This window comes from Lissotriton vulgaris, chromosome 1_1 (assembly GCF_964263255.1).
Source record: "Lissotriton vulgaris chromosome 1_1, aLisVul1.2, whole genome shotgun sequence".
Classification (NCBI taxonomy): domain Eukaryota; kingdom Metazoa; phylum Chordata; class Amphibia; order Caudata; family Salamandridae; genus Lissotriton; species Lissotriton vulgaris.
In genome coordinates this window covers 243501802-243514081 of record NC_141685.1, presented here as the reverse complement: position 1 = coordinate 243514081, position 12280 = coordinate 243501802, and the positions used below count along the sequence as shown (strand labels likewise).

Genomic DNA, 12280 nt, shown 5'->3' with positions numbered 1-12280 from the left:
ACAAATTGACAAATTTGTTATACTGGTTGGTGCTCTCTTGAATCGCACTAAAGAAATGGCTTAGAATACTGTGCAGGGATGCAGTCAGTCTATTTCTCATTTCACCTGTGTCCTCAGTCTTACATATATTCCAGCTTGAATGTACCATGTTACAACGTATACCGATACAACTACCTACCATTACAATGCGACCATTACAACGCATACCATTACAACGCATAGCGCTTTGGGGTGCTGGATAGTGGTAAGTATAATTTACTATTCTAACTCCAGTCCCCGTGGACCTTAGGGAAGGTGTTGGATAGTAAATTATACTTATTCCCTATCCTATAGCGCCCCCCAGCGCAATGCGTTGTAATGGTATGCGTTGTAAAAGTCGCGTTGTAATGGTAGTGCGGAGTAACGAATGCGTTGTAACAGGTGCATACCAGCTTTTCCCTGTGCATTAAAAGTATGTGCTTGTTTGAAGCACTTCATTTTTGTGCAACGTAGGAACTATTTAATTTCTCCTTGAAAGCTCTGCCTACGTGCAAGATGTTCAAACCCTCGTTGCAGTTGCAAGAAGGCTGGTCTGAAGAATCAGGCCAGTTGCAAGCACAAAGTGGCTTTTTTTGATGTATTAAATCGAAGGTACTTGAAAGGGGTGTTTGGGTGTTCCTTCCAAATACCGATTTGCAGTGGTATGTCGAAATGTTTTTCCTCCGTAATTTGGCAAAAAAACAATCATACTTCACCACCATCTCGGTGATTGTGGTAACCAATCATCAAATGATAATGTGTCACGTAAAAACCTCTTCCCCTTTAAGAATGTTTCAAAACAATCATTGTATGTAGAGGCATTGGTCTTATGTACCACGGCCTATTCAAATAAAATAGCAATGAAAAAATTAATCTGTTTTTTAAATGATCCAGTTTTACTTTAATAAATAATATTAAGGACTACTTCTCCTGTTCCACAGTTTCAAGCCTGTACTTTCCGGCACAACTTAGCATGATCCTCTCACTCTTTCATGATGTACTGATATTATGTCATTCTGATTTTACTGAAAAGCTGAGGATATAGCTCAGTGGTAGAGCATTTAACTGCAGATCAAGAGGTCCCTGGTTCAAATCCAGGTGTCCCCTCAGATAATTTTGATTCTGTTGTTTGTAGTTGGGACTTTTCATCAATTCCTTTTGGATCATCTTTGACAGAGTCAGTGTTCCCTTGGATATTGCACTTTAATATCATTACACAGTTTGCTGCTCAAAACCTGTGAGTAAATGCAGTTTTAACACTCGGCTTGGTGTTCCATTTGGGAACTTTCTGAAAGATCATTGATCTATTTTGGAATTTGGCTCTTCCTTTTACAGCACTAAAGAAAGGGAATGGACTATGAAATAAACTGACAAATTTGTTATACTGTTTGGTGCTTTCTTGAATCGCACTAAAGAAATGGCTTCGAATACTGTGCAGCGATGCAGTCAGTCTATTTCTCATTTCACCTGTGTCCTCAGTCTTACATATATTCCACCTTTTCCCTGTGCATCCAAAGTATGTGCTTGTTTGAACCACTTCATTTTTGTGCAACGTAGGAACTATTTAATTTCTCCTTAAATGCTCTGCCTACGTGCAAGATGTACGAACCATTGTTGCAGTTGCAAGAAGGCTGGCCTGAAGAATCAGGCCATTTGCAAGCACAAAGTGGCTTTTTCTGATGTTTTAAATCGAAGGTCCGTGAAAGGGGTGTTTGGGTGTACCTTCCAAATACCGAATTGTAGTGGTATGTAGAAATGTTTTTCCACTGTAATGTGGCCCAAAACAATCATACTTCATCACCATCTGAGTGATTGTGGTAACCAAACATGAAACAATAAGGTATCCCGTAAAAACCTCTTCCCCTTTGAGAATGTTTCAAAACAAACATTTTAAGTGCAGGCATTGGTCCTATGTACCACTGCCTATTCAAATAAAATACCAATCAAACAAATACATATATTTTTTTAATGATCCATTTTTCCTTTAATAAATAATATTAAGAACTACTTCTACAGTTCCACAGTTTCAAGGTTGTACTTTCCGGCACAACTTAGCATGATCCTCTCACTCTTTCATGATGTACTGATATATTGTCATTCTGATCTTGGCTGACAGCTGGGGATATAGCTCAGTGGTAGAGCATTTGACTGCAGATCAAGAGGTCCCTGGTTCAAATCCGGGTGTCCCCTCATACTATTTTGAATCTGCTGTTTGTAGTTGGGAATTTTCATGAATCCCATTTGGATCATCTTTGACAGAGTCAGTGTTCTCTTGGATGTTACACTTTAATACCATTACAGTGTTGCTGAATAAAACTTGTGAGTAACTGCATTTTTTACACTGGGCTTGGTATTCCCTATGGGAAATTTCTGAAACATCATTGATCTATTTTGAAATTCGGCTCTACCTTTCACAGCTCTAAACAAAGGGAATGGACTATGAAACCAATTGACAAATTTGTTATACTGTTTGGTGCTCTCTTGAATCGCACTAAAGAAATGGCTTAGAATACTGGGCTGCAATGCAATCAATCTATTTCTCATTTCACCTGTGTCCTCAGTCTCACATATATTCCATCTCTTCTCTGTCCATACAAAGTATGTGTTTGTTTGAAGCACTTCATTTTTGTGCAACTTAGGAACTATTTAATTTCTCCTTGAAAGCTCTGCCTACGTGCAAGATGTACAAACCCTTGTTGCAGTTGCAAGAAGGCTGGTCTGAAGAATCAGGCCAGTTGCAAGCACAAAGTTGCTTTTTTTGATGTATTAAATTGAAGGTACTTGAAAGGGGTGTTTGGGTGTTCCTTCCAAATACCGAATTGTAGTGGTATGTAGAAATGTTTTTCCATCGTAATTTGGCCAAAAAACAATCATACTTCACCACCATCTCGGTGATTGTGGTAACCAATCATCAAATTGATGATGTGTCACGTAAAAACCTCTTCCCCTTTAAGAATGTTTCAAAACAATCATTGTATGTAGAGGCATTGGTCTTATGTTCCACGGCCTATTCAAATAAAATAGCAATGAAAAAATTAATCTGTTTTTTAAATGATCCAGTTTTACTTTAATAAATAATATTAAGGACTACTTCTCCTGTTCCACAGTTTCAAGCCTGTACTTTCCGGCACAACTTAGCATGATCCTCTCACTCTTTCATGATGTACTGATATTATGTAATTCTGATTTTACTGAAAAGCTGGGGATATAGCTCAGTGGTAGAGCATTTGACTGCAGATCAAGAGGTCCCTGGTTCAAATCCGGGTGTCCCCTCAGACAATATTGATTCTGTTGTTTGTAGTTGGGACTTTTCATCAATTCCTTTTGGATCATCTTTGACAGAGTCAGTGTTCCCTTGGATATTGCACTTTAATAGCATTACAGAGTTTGCTGCTCAAAACCTGTGAGTAAATGGAGTTTTAACACTCGGCTTGGTATTCCCTTTGGGAAATTTCTGAAAGATCATTGATCTATTTTGGAATTTGGCTCTTCCTTTTACAGCACTAATGAAAGGGAATGGACTATGAAACAAATTGACAAATTTGTTATACTGTTTGATGCTTTCTTGAATCGCACTAAAGAAACGGCTTAGAATACTGTGCAGCGATGCAGTCAGTCTATTTCTCATTTCACCTGTGTCCTCAGTCTTACATATATTCCACCTTTTCCCTGTGCATTAAAAGTATGTGCTTGTTTGAAGCACTTAATTTTTGTGCAACATAGGAACTATTTAATTTCTCCTTGAAAGCTCTGCCTACGTGCAAGATGTACAAACCCTCGTTGCAGTTGCAAGAAGGCTGGTCTGAAGAATCAGGCCAGTTGCAAGCACAAAGTGGCTTTTTTTGATGTATTAAATCGAAGGTACTTGAAAGGGGTGTTTGGGTGTTCCTTCCAAATGCCGAATTGTAGTGGTATGTAGAAATGTTTTTCCTCCGTAATTTGGCCAAAAAACATTCATACTTCACCACCATCTCGGTGATTGTGGTAACCAATCATCAAATGATAATGTGTCATGTAAAAACCTCTTCCGCTTTAAGAATGTTTCAAAACAATCATTGTATGTAGAGGAATTGGTCTTATGTACCACTGCCTATTCAAATAAAATAGCAATGAAACAAATTAATCTGTTTTTCAAATGAGCCAGTTTTACTTTAATAAATAATATTAAGGACTACTTCTCCTGTTCCACAGTTTCAAGCCTGTACTTTCCGGCACAACTTAGCATGATCCTCTCACTCTTTCATGATGTACTGATATTATGTCATTCTGATTTTACTGAAAAGTTGGGGATATAGCTCTGTGGTAGAGCATTTGACTGCAGATCAAGAGGTCCCTGGTTCAAATCCGGGTGTCCCCTCAGACTATATTGATTCTGTTGTTTGTAGTTGGGACTTTTCATCAATTCCTTTTGGATCATCTTTGACAGAGTCAGTGTTCCCTTTGATATTGCACTTTAATAGCATTACAGAGTTTGCTGCTCAAAACCTGTGAGTAAATGGAGTTTTAACACTCGGATTGGTATTCCCTTTGGGAAATTTCTGAAAGATCATTGATCTATTTTGGAATTTGGCTCTTCCTTTTACAGCACTAAAGAAAGGTAATGGACTATGAAACAAATTGACAAATTTGTTATACTGTTTGATGCTTTCTTGAATCGCACTAAAGAAATGGCTTAGAATACTGTGCAGCGATGCAGTCAGTCTATTTCTCCTTTCACCTGTGTCCTCAGTCTTACATATATTCCACCTTTTCCCTGTGCATCCAAAGTATGTGCTTGTTTGAAGCACTTCATTTTTGTGCAACGTAGGAACTATTTAATTTCTCCTTAAATGCTCTGCCTACGTGCAAGATGTACGAACCATTGTTGCAGTTGCAAGAAGGCTGGCCTGAAGAATCAGGCCATTTGCAAGCACAAAGTGGCTTTTTCTGATGTTTTAAATCGAAGGTCCGTGAAAGGGGTGTTTGGGTGTACCTTCCAAATACCGAATTGTAGTGGTATGTAGAAATGTTTTTCCACCGTAATGTGGCCCAAAACAATCATACTTCATCACCATCTGAGTGATTGTGGTAACCAAACATGAAACAATAAGGTATCCCGTAAAAACCTCTTCCCCTTTGAGAATGTTTCAAAACAAACATTTTAAGTGCAGGCATTGGTCCTATGTACCACTGCCTATTCAAATAAAATACCAATCAAACAAATACATATATATTTTTTAATGATCCATTTTTCCTTTAATAAATATTATTAAGGACTACTTCTACAGTTCCACAGTTTCAAGCCTGTACTTTCCGGCACAACTTAGCATGATCCTCGCACTCTTTCATGATGTACTGATATATTGTCATTCTGATTTTGGCTGACAGTTGGGGATATAGCTCAGTGGTAGAGCATTTGACTGCAGATCAAGAGGTCCCTGGTTCAAATCCGGGTGTCCCCTCAGACTATTTTGATTCTGTTGTTTGTAGTTGGGACTTTTCATCAATTCCTTTTGGATCATCTTTGACAGAGTCAGTGTTCCCCTGGATATTGCACTTTAATATCATTACAGAGTCTGCTGCTCAAAACCTGTGAGTAAATGCAGTTTTAACACTCGGCTTGGTGTTCCATTTGGGAACTTTCTGAAAGATCATTGATCTATTTTGGAATTTGGCTCTTCCTTTTACAGCACTAAAGAAAGGGAATGGACTATGAAATAAATTGACAAATTTGTTATACTGTTTGGTGCTTTCTTGAATCGCACTAAAGAAATGGCTTAGAATACTGTGCAGCGATGCAGTCAGTCTATTTCTCATTTCACATGTGTCCTCAGTCTTACATATATTCCACCTTTTCCCTGTGCATCCAAAGTATGTGCTTGTTTGAAGCACTTCATTTTTGTGCAACGTAGGAACTATTTAATTTCTCCTTAAATGCTCTGCCTACGTGCAAGATGTACGAACCATTGTTGCAGTTGCAAGAAGGCTGGCCTGAAGAATCAGGCCAGTTGCAAGCACAAAGTGGCTTTTTTTGATGTATTAAATCGAAGGTCCGTGAAAGGGGTGTTTGGGTGTACCTTCCAAATACCGAATTGTAGTGGTATGTAGAAATGGTTTTCCACCGTAATGTGGCCCAAAACAATCATACTTCATCACCATCTGAGTGATTGTGGTAACCAAACATGAAACAATAAGGTATCCCGTAAAAACCTCTTCCCCTTTGAGAATGTTTCAAAACAAACATTTTAAGTGCAGGCATTGGTCCTATGTACCACTGCCTATTCAAATAAAATACCAATCAAACAAATACATATATTTTTTTTAATGATCCATTTTTCCTTTAATACATAATATTAAGAACTACTTCTACAGTTCCACGGTTTCAAGGTTGTACTTTCCGGCACAACTTAGCATGATCCTCTCACTCTTTCATGATGTACTGATATATTGTCATTCTGATCTTGGCTGACAGCTGGGGATATAGCTCAGTGGTAGAGCATTTGACTGCAGATCAAGAGGTCCCTGTTTCAAATCCGGGTGTCCCCTCATACTATTTTGAATCTGCTGTTTGTAGTTGGGAATTTTCATGAATCCCATTTGGATCATCTTTGACAGAGTCAGTGTTCCCTTGGATGTTAGACTTTAATAACATTACAGTTTTGCTGATTAAAACTTGTGAGTAACTGCATTTTTTACACTGGGCTTGGTATTCCCTATGGGAAATTTCTGAAACATCATTGATCTATTTTGGAATTCGGCTCTACCTTTCACAGCTCTAAACAAAGGGAATGGACTATGAAACCAATTGACAAATTTGTTATACTGTTTGGTGCTCTCTTGAATCGCACTAAAGAAATGGCTTAGAATACTGGGCAGCTATGCAATCAATCTATTTCTCATTACACCTGTGTCCTCAGTCTTACATATATTCCATCTCTTCTCTGTCCATACAAAGTATGTGTTTGTTTGAAGCACTTCATTTTTGTGCAAATTAGGAACTATTTAATTTCTCCTTGAAAGCTCTGCCTACGTGCAAGATGTACAAACCCTCGTTGCAGTTGCAAGAAGGCTGGTCTGAAGAATCAGGCCAGTTGCAAGCACAAAGTGGCTTTTTTTGATGTATTAAATTGAAGGTACTTGAAAGGGGTGTTTGGGTGTTCCTTCCAAATACCGAATTGTAGTGGTATGTAGAAATGTTTTTCCATCGTAATTTGGCCAAAAAACAATCATACTTCACCACCATCTCGGTGATTGTGGTAACCAATCATCAAATGATAATGTGTCACGTAAAAACCTCTTCCCCTTTAAGAATGTTTCAAAACAATCATTGTATGTAGAGGCATTTGTCTTATGTACCACGGCCTATTTAAATAAAATAGCAATGAAAAAATTAATCTGTTTTTTAAATGATCCAGTTTTACTTTAATAAATAATATTAAGGACTACTTCTCCTGTTCCACAGTTTCAAGCCTGTACTTTCCGGCACAACTTAGCATGATCCTCTCACTCTTTCATGATGTACTGATATTATGTCATTCTGATTTTACTGCAAAGCTGGGGATATAGCTCAGTGGTAGAGCATTTGACTGCAGATCAAGAGGTCCCTGGTTCAAATCCGGGTGTCCCCTCAGGCTATTTTGATTCTGTTGTTCGAAGCCATTTCTTTAGTGCAATTCAAGAAAGCACCAAACAGTATAACAAATTTGTCAATTTATTTCATAGTCCACCATCTCGGTGATTGTGGTAACCAATCATCAAATGATAATGTGTCACGTAAAAACCTCTTCCCCTTTAAGAATGTTTCAAAACAATCATTGTATGTAGAGGCATTGGTCTTATGTACCACTGCCTATTCAAATAAAATAGCAATGAAACAAATTAATCTGTTTTTTAAATGATCCAATTTTACTTTAATAAATAATATTAAGGACTACTTCTCCTGTTCCACAGTTTCAAGCCTGTACTTTCCGGCACAACTTAGCATGATCCTCTTTCATGATGTACTGATATTATGTCATTCTGATTTTACTGAAAAGCTGGGGATATAGCTCAGTGGTAGAGCATTTGACTGCAGATCAAGAGGTCCCTGGTTCAAATCCGGGTGTCCCCTCAGACTATTTTGATTCTATTGTTTGTAGTTGGGACTTTTCATCAATTCCTTTTGGATCATCTTTGACAGAGTCAGTGTTCCCTTGGATATTGCACTTTAATATCATTACAGAGTTTGCTGCTCAAAACCTGTGAGTAAATGTAGTTTTAACACTCAGCTTGGTGTTCCATTTGGGAACTTTCTGAAAGATCATTGATCTATTTTGGAATTTGGCTCTTCCTTTTACAGCACTAAAGAAAGGGAATGGACTATGAAATAAATTGACAAATTTGTTATACTGTTTGGTGCTTTCTTGAATCGCACTAAAGAAATGGCTTCGAATACTGTGCAGCGATGCAGTCAGTCTATTTCTCATTTCACCTGTGTCCTCAGTCTTACATATATTCCACCTTTTCCCTGTGCATCCAAAGTATGTGCTTGTTTGAAGCACTTCATTTTTGTGCAACGTAGGAACTATTTAATTTCTCCTTAAATGCTCTGCCTACGTGCAAGATGTACGAACCATTGTTGCAGTTGCAAGAAGGCTGGCCTGAAGAACCAGGCCAGTTGCAAGCACAAAGTGGCTTTTTTTGATGTATTAAATCGAATGTCCGTGAAAGGGGTGTTTGGGTGTACCTTCCAAATACCGAATTGTAGTGGTATGTAGAAATGGTTTTCCACCGTAATGTGGCCCAAAACAATCATACTTCATCACCATCTGAGTGATTGTGGTAACCAAACATGAAACAATAAGGTATCCCGTAAAAACCTCTTCCCCTTTGAGAATGTTTCAAAACAAACATTTTAAGTGCAGGCATTGGTCCTATGTACTACTGCCTATTCAAATAAAATACCAATCAAACAAATACATATATTTTTTTTAATGATCCATTTTTCCTTTAATAAATAATATTAAGAACTACTTCTACAGTTCCACAGTTTCAAGGTTGTACTTACCGGCACAACTTAGCATGATCCTCGCACTCTTTCATGATGTACTGATATATTGTCATTCTGATTTTGTCTGACAGCTGGGGATATAGCTCAGTGGTAGAGCATTTGACTGCAGATCAAGAGGTCCCTGGTTCAAATCCGGGTGTCCCCTCAGACTATTTTGATTCTGTTGTTTGTAGTTGGGACTTTTCATCAATTCCTTTTGGATCATCTTTGACAGAGTCAGTGTTCCCTTGGATATTGCACTTTAATAACATTACATAGTTTGCTGCTCAAAACCTGTGAGTAAATGGAGTTTTAACACTCGGCTTGGTATTCCCTTTGGGAAATTTCTGAAAGATCATTGATCTATTTTGGAATTTGGCTCTTCCTTTTACAGCACTAAAGAAAGGGAATGGACTATGAAACAAATTGACAAATTTGTTATACTGTTTGGTGCTCTCTTGAATCGCACTAAAGAAATGGCTTAAAATACTGTGCAGCGATGCAGTCAGTCTATTTCTCATTTCACCTGTGTCCTCAGTCTTACATATATTCCACCTTTTCCCTGTGCATCCAAAGTATGTGCTTGTTTGAAGCACTTCATTTTTGTGCAACGTAGGAACTATTTAATTTCTCCTTAAATGCTCTGCCTACGTGCAAGATGTACGAACCATTGTTGCAGTTGCAAGAAGGTTGGCCTGAAGAATTAGGCCATTTGCAAGCACAAAGTGGCTTTTTCTGATGTTTTAAATCTAAGGTCCGTGAAAGGGGTGTTTGGGTGTACCTTCCAAATACCGAATTGTAGTGGTATGTAGAAATGTTTTTCCACCGTAATGTGGCCCAAAACAATCATACTTCATCACCATCTGAGTGATTGTGGTAACCAAACATGAAACAATAAGGTATCCCGTAAAAACCTCTTCCCCTTTGAGAATGTTTCAAAACAAACATTTTAAGTGCAGGCATTGGTCCTATGTACCACTGCCTATTCAAATAAAATACCAATCAAACAAATACATATATATTTTTTAATGATCCATTTTTCCTTTAATAAATAATATTAAGAACTACTTCTACAGTTCCACAGTTTCAAGGTTGTACTTTCCGGCACAACTTAGCATGATCCTCTCACTCTTTCATGATGTACTGATGTTATGTTATGTTATGTTATAGCCGTACTTTTAGAGCGCACGGCTACCCCGAGGGGTGTCCCGGCGCTTTAGCAAAGAGGCCTGAAAAACTCAGAAAACAACAAAGCAGAGACGCAGCAGTCACAGAGATCATGTAGAGAAAAGCACGGTCTTCAGCTCCTTCCTGAAAGCCAGAAGATTATTGGCTTTGCGGAGGGAGAGAGGGAGCTCATTCCAAAAACGAGCCGCCACGTATTGGAAGGACCGGCCTCCCATCCGGACTCGTTTCACAGCAGGAACTACCATTTTTGCCAAATCGGCAGACCGCAACATCCTCCGCGGAACATAGGGAGCAATGCGCTTCCTAATGTAGCCGGGGCCAATAGAATGAAGGGCTTTAAATGCCAACGTGAGAATTTGAACCTATTTCTACTCGAAATAGGTAGCCAGTGCAGCCTTTTAAGCAGCACTGAGGCGCTGGCTCTCCTTGGTAGGCCAAATATGGCTCTAGCTGCCGAGTTTTGGACGATTTGCAGTCTGGACAAGAGGTACTTTGGCAGACCTGCAAAGAGCGCATTAGCGTAATCTAATGTAGATCCCACAAGCGCCTGGACTACGGTCTTACGGTATTGTAGGGAAAGCAGTGGGAGGAATTTCCTAAGCATCTTAAGGATGCCGAAGCATTTCCCCGATAGCCCCAAAATGTGGGGTCGAAATGAGAGATCGTCATCGAATACAACTCCAAGGTTTTTCACTTGGGAGGATGACGTCTCAGGAGGAAACATATCCTGGGGCCACCACGACTTCCACCCAGGATCAGGGGCACAGCCGAAAAAGAGCAGCTCAGACTTATCTGAGTTGCATTTCAGGCTGTGCCGCTGAAACCACTTGAAAACTGCACTCAAACAGTCTTTAATTCTGTCGCCGTCAAACACCTCTCCCTTCCTGCATGTAAACAGGAGCTGAGTGTCATCAGCGTATGAGATGACCCGGGCCCCATAAGCCTCCGCGACCCTCGCCAGAGGGGCCATATAGATGTTAAATATGGTGGGGCTCAGAATGGACCCTTGAGGCACCCCCACCTCTAGCGATGGCATTTCCGCGGAGAACGGTGGAGCCCAGATCACCTGCCGACGGTCGGTTAGGAAGGATTGGAACCAGTCCAGCACCGTCCCCCTCAGTCCTATCTCCCTGAGTCTTAAAAGGAGGCCTGCGTGGGGGACGGTGTCGAACGCCGCCGACAGGTCGAGCATGACTAACATAGCCTTTCCCCCCAGATCGAGCGTCTCCCTGATGGCGTCGGTCACCTCCACGAGGGCTGTCTCCGTGCTGTAATTAGCGCGGAAGCCAGATTGAGAATCGTGGAGCAGGTTATTATTCTCGATAAAGGTGGTGAGAGAGTGTTGAACATGTTTCTCAACCACCTTCGCCAGAGCAGGGAGGAGGGAGATCGGTCTATAGTTAACTAGCTGCAGGGGATCTAACAAAGGTTTTTTGATCAGCGGCAGAATGAGTGCATGTTTCCATTCTCGAGGTACCACCCCGGAGCTGAGTGACAAATTGAGCAGGGGGTTCAGCAAGCTGTTCACTGCCGAAGCCACCTTGGCCAGACACTTAGCTGGACAGGCATCCAAAGGTGAACCGGATTGAAGCCGGGATAGTAGCTCAAGTGAGGTTTCACAGGACAACTGGGGAAGAACCGATAATGTGGCCCCTGGCTCTACCTCTGAGGTAGAAGCCGACCTCCAGTTGGAAACTGGGGCAGCGGCAACCACAGAAGGAGCCACAGGGGGAAAAGAGTCCTGAATCTTTATGATTTTTGTGACAAAAAAGTCAGCAAGCTGCCTAATCCAATCTTCCGTGTGAGAGGGCGCCTGTGGCCGGATCTACAAACTCCTTCACAATTCTGAACAGTTCCCTGCTCGTGTTATCAGCTTGGTCTATTCTATGTTCGAGGTAGTCCTTTTTGGCTACGGCAATCTGTTTGTGATACAGTTTCATAACATCACGATACTTGGTCTTCTCCACAGGATCGTACATACGGCGCCAGAGTCTTTCCGCCTTTTTGCAATCTTGGCGCATTGTACGTAGTGTGGGGGTAAACCAAGGAGCGGAGTCATGGCAAGGG

General features: G+C 40.3%; 9 non-coding genes across 9 annotated transcripts; all 9 read left to right on the top strand.

Annotated features, from left to right (window-relative positions):
* The first annotated feature begins 1053 nt into the window (after positions 1 to 1053).
* On the top strand, positions 1054 to 1127 carry TRNAC-GCA (transfer RNA cysteine (anticodon GCA)). The gene has a single exon. It is a non-coding gene; the product is annotated as a tRNA-Cys (tRNA).
* A 1009-nt stretch (positions 1128 to 2136) lies between these two features.
* On the top strand, positions 2137 to 2208 carry TRNAC-GCA (transfer RNA cysteine (anticodon GCA)). The gene has a single exon. It is a non-coding gene; the product is annotated as a tRNA-Cys (tRNA).
* A 1011-nt stretch (positions 2209 to 3219) lies between these two features.
* Positions 3220 to 3291, top strand: TRNAC-GCA (transfer RNA cysteine (anticodon GCA)). Its single transcript has one exon. It is a non-coding gene; the product is annotated as a tRNA-Cys (tRNA).
* A 1012-nt stretch (positions 3292 to 4303) lies between these two features.
* TRNAC-GCA (transfer RNA cysteine (anticodon GCA)) lies at positions 4304 to 4375 on the top strand. The gene has a single exon. It is a non-coding gene; the product is annotated as a tRNA-Cys (tRNA).
* Positions 4376 to 5387: 1012 nt separating this feature from the next.
* On the top strand, positions 5388 to 5459 carry TRNAC-GCA (transfer RNA cysteine (anticodon GCA)). Its single transcript has one exon. It is a non-coding gene; the product is annotated as a tRNA-Cys (tRNA).
* A 1012-nt stretch (positions 5460 to 6471) lies between these two features.
* Positions 6472 to 6543, top strand: TRNAC-GCA (transfer RNA cysteine (anticodon GCA)). Its single transcript has one exon. It is a non-coding gene; the product is annotated as a tRNA-Cys (tRNA).
* Positions 6544 to 7553: 1010 nt separating this feature from the next.
* TRNAC-GCA (transfer RNA cysteine (anticodon GCA)) lies at positions 7554 to 7625 on the top strand. The gene has a single exon. It is a non-coding gene; the product is annotated as a tRNA-Cys (tRNA).
* Positions 7626 to 8035: 410 nt separating this feature from the next.
* Positions 8036 to 8107, top strand: TRNAC-GCA (transfer RNA cysteine (anticodon GCA)). Its single transcript has one exon. It is a non-coding gene; the product is annotated as a tRNA-Cys (tRNA).
* Positions 8108 to 9119: 1012 nt separating this feature from the next.
* TRNAC-GCA (transfer RNA cysteine (anticodon GCA)) lies at positions 9120 to 9191 on the top strand. The gene has a single exon. It is a non-coding gene; the product is annotated as a tRNA-Cys (tRNA).
* Positions 9192 to 12280: the final 3089 nt, after the last annotated feature.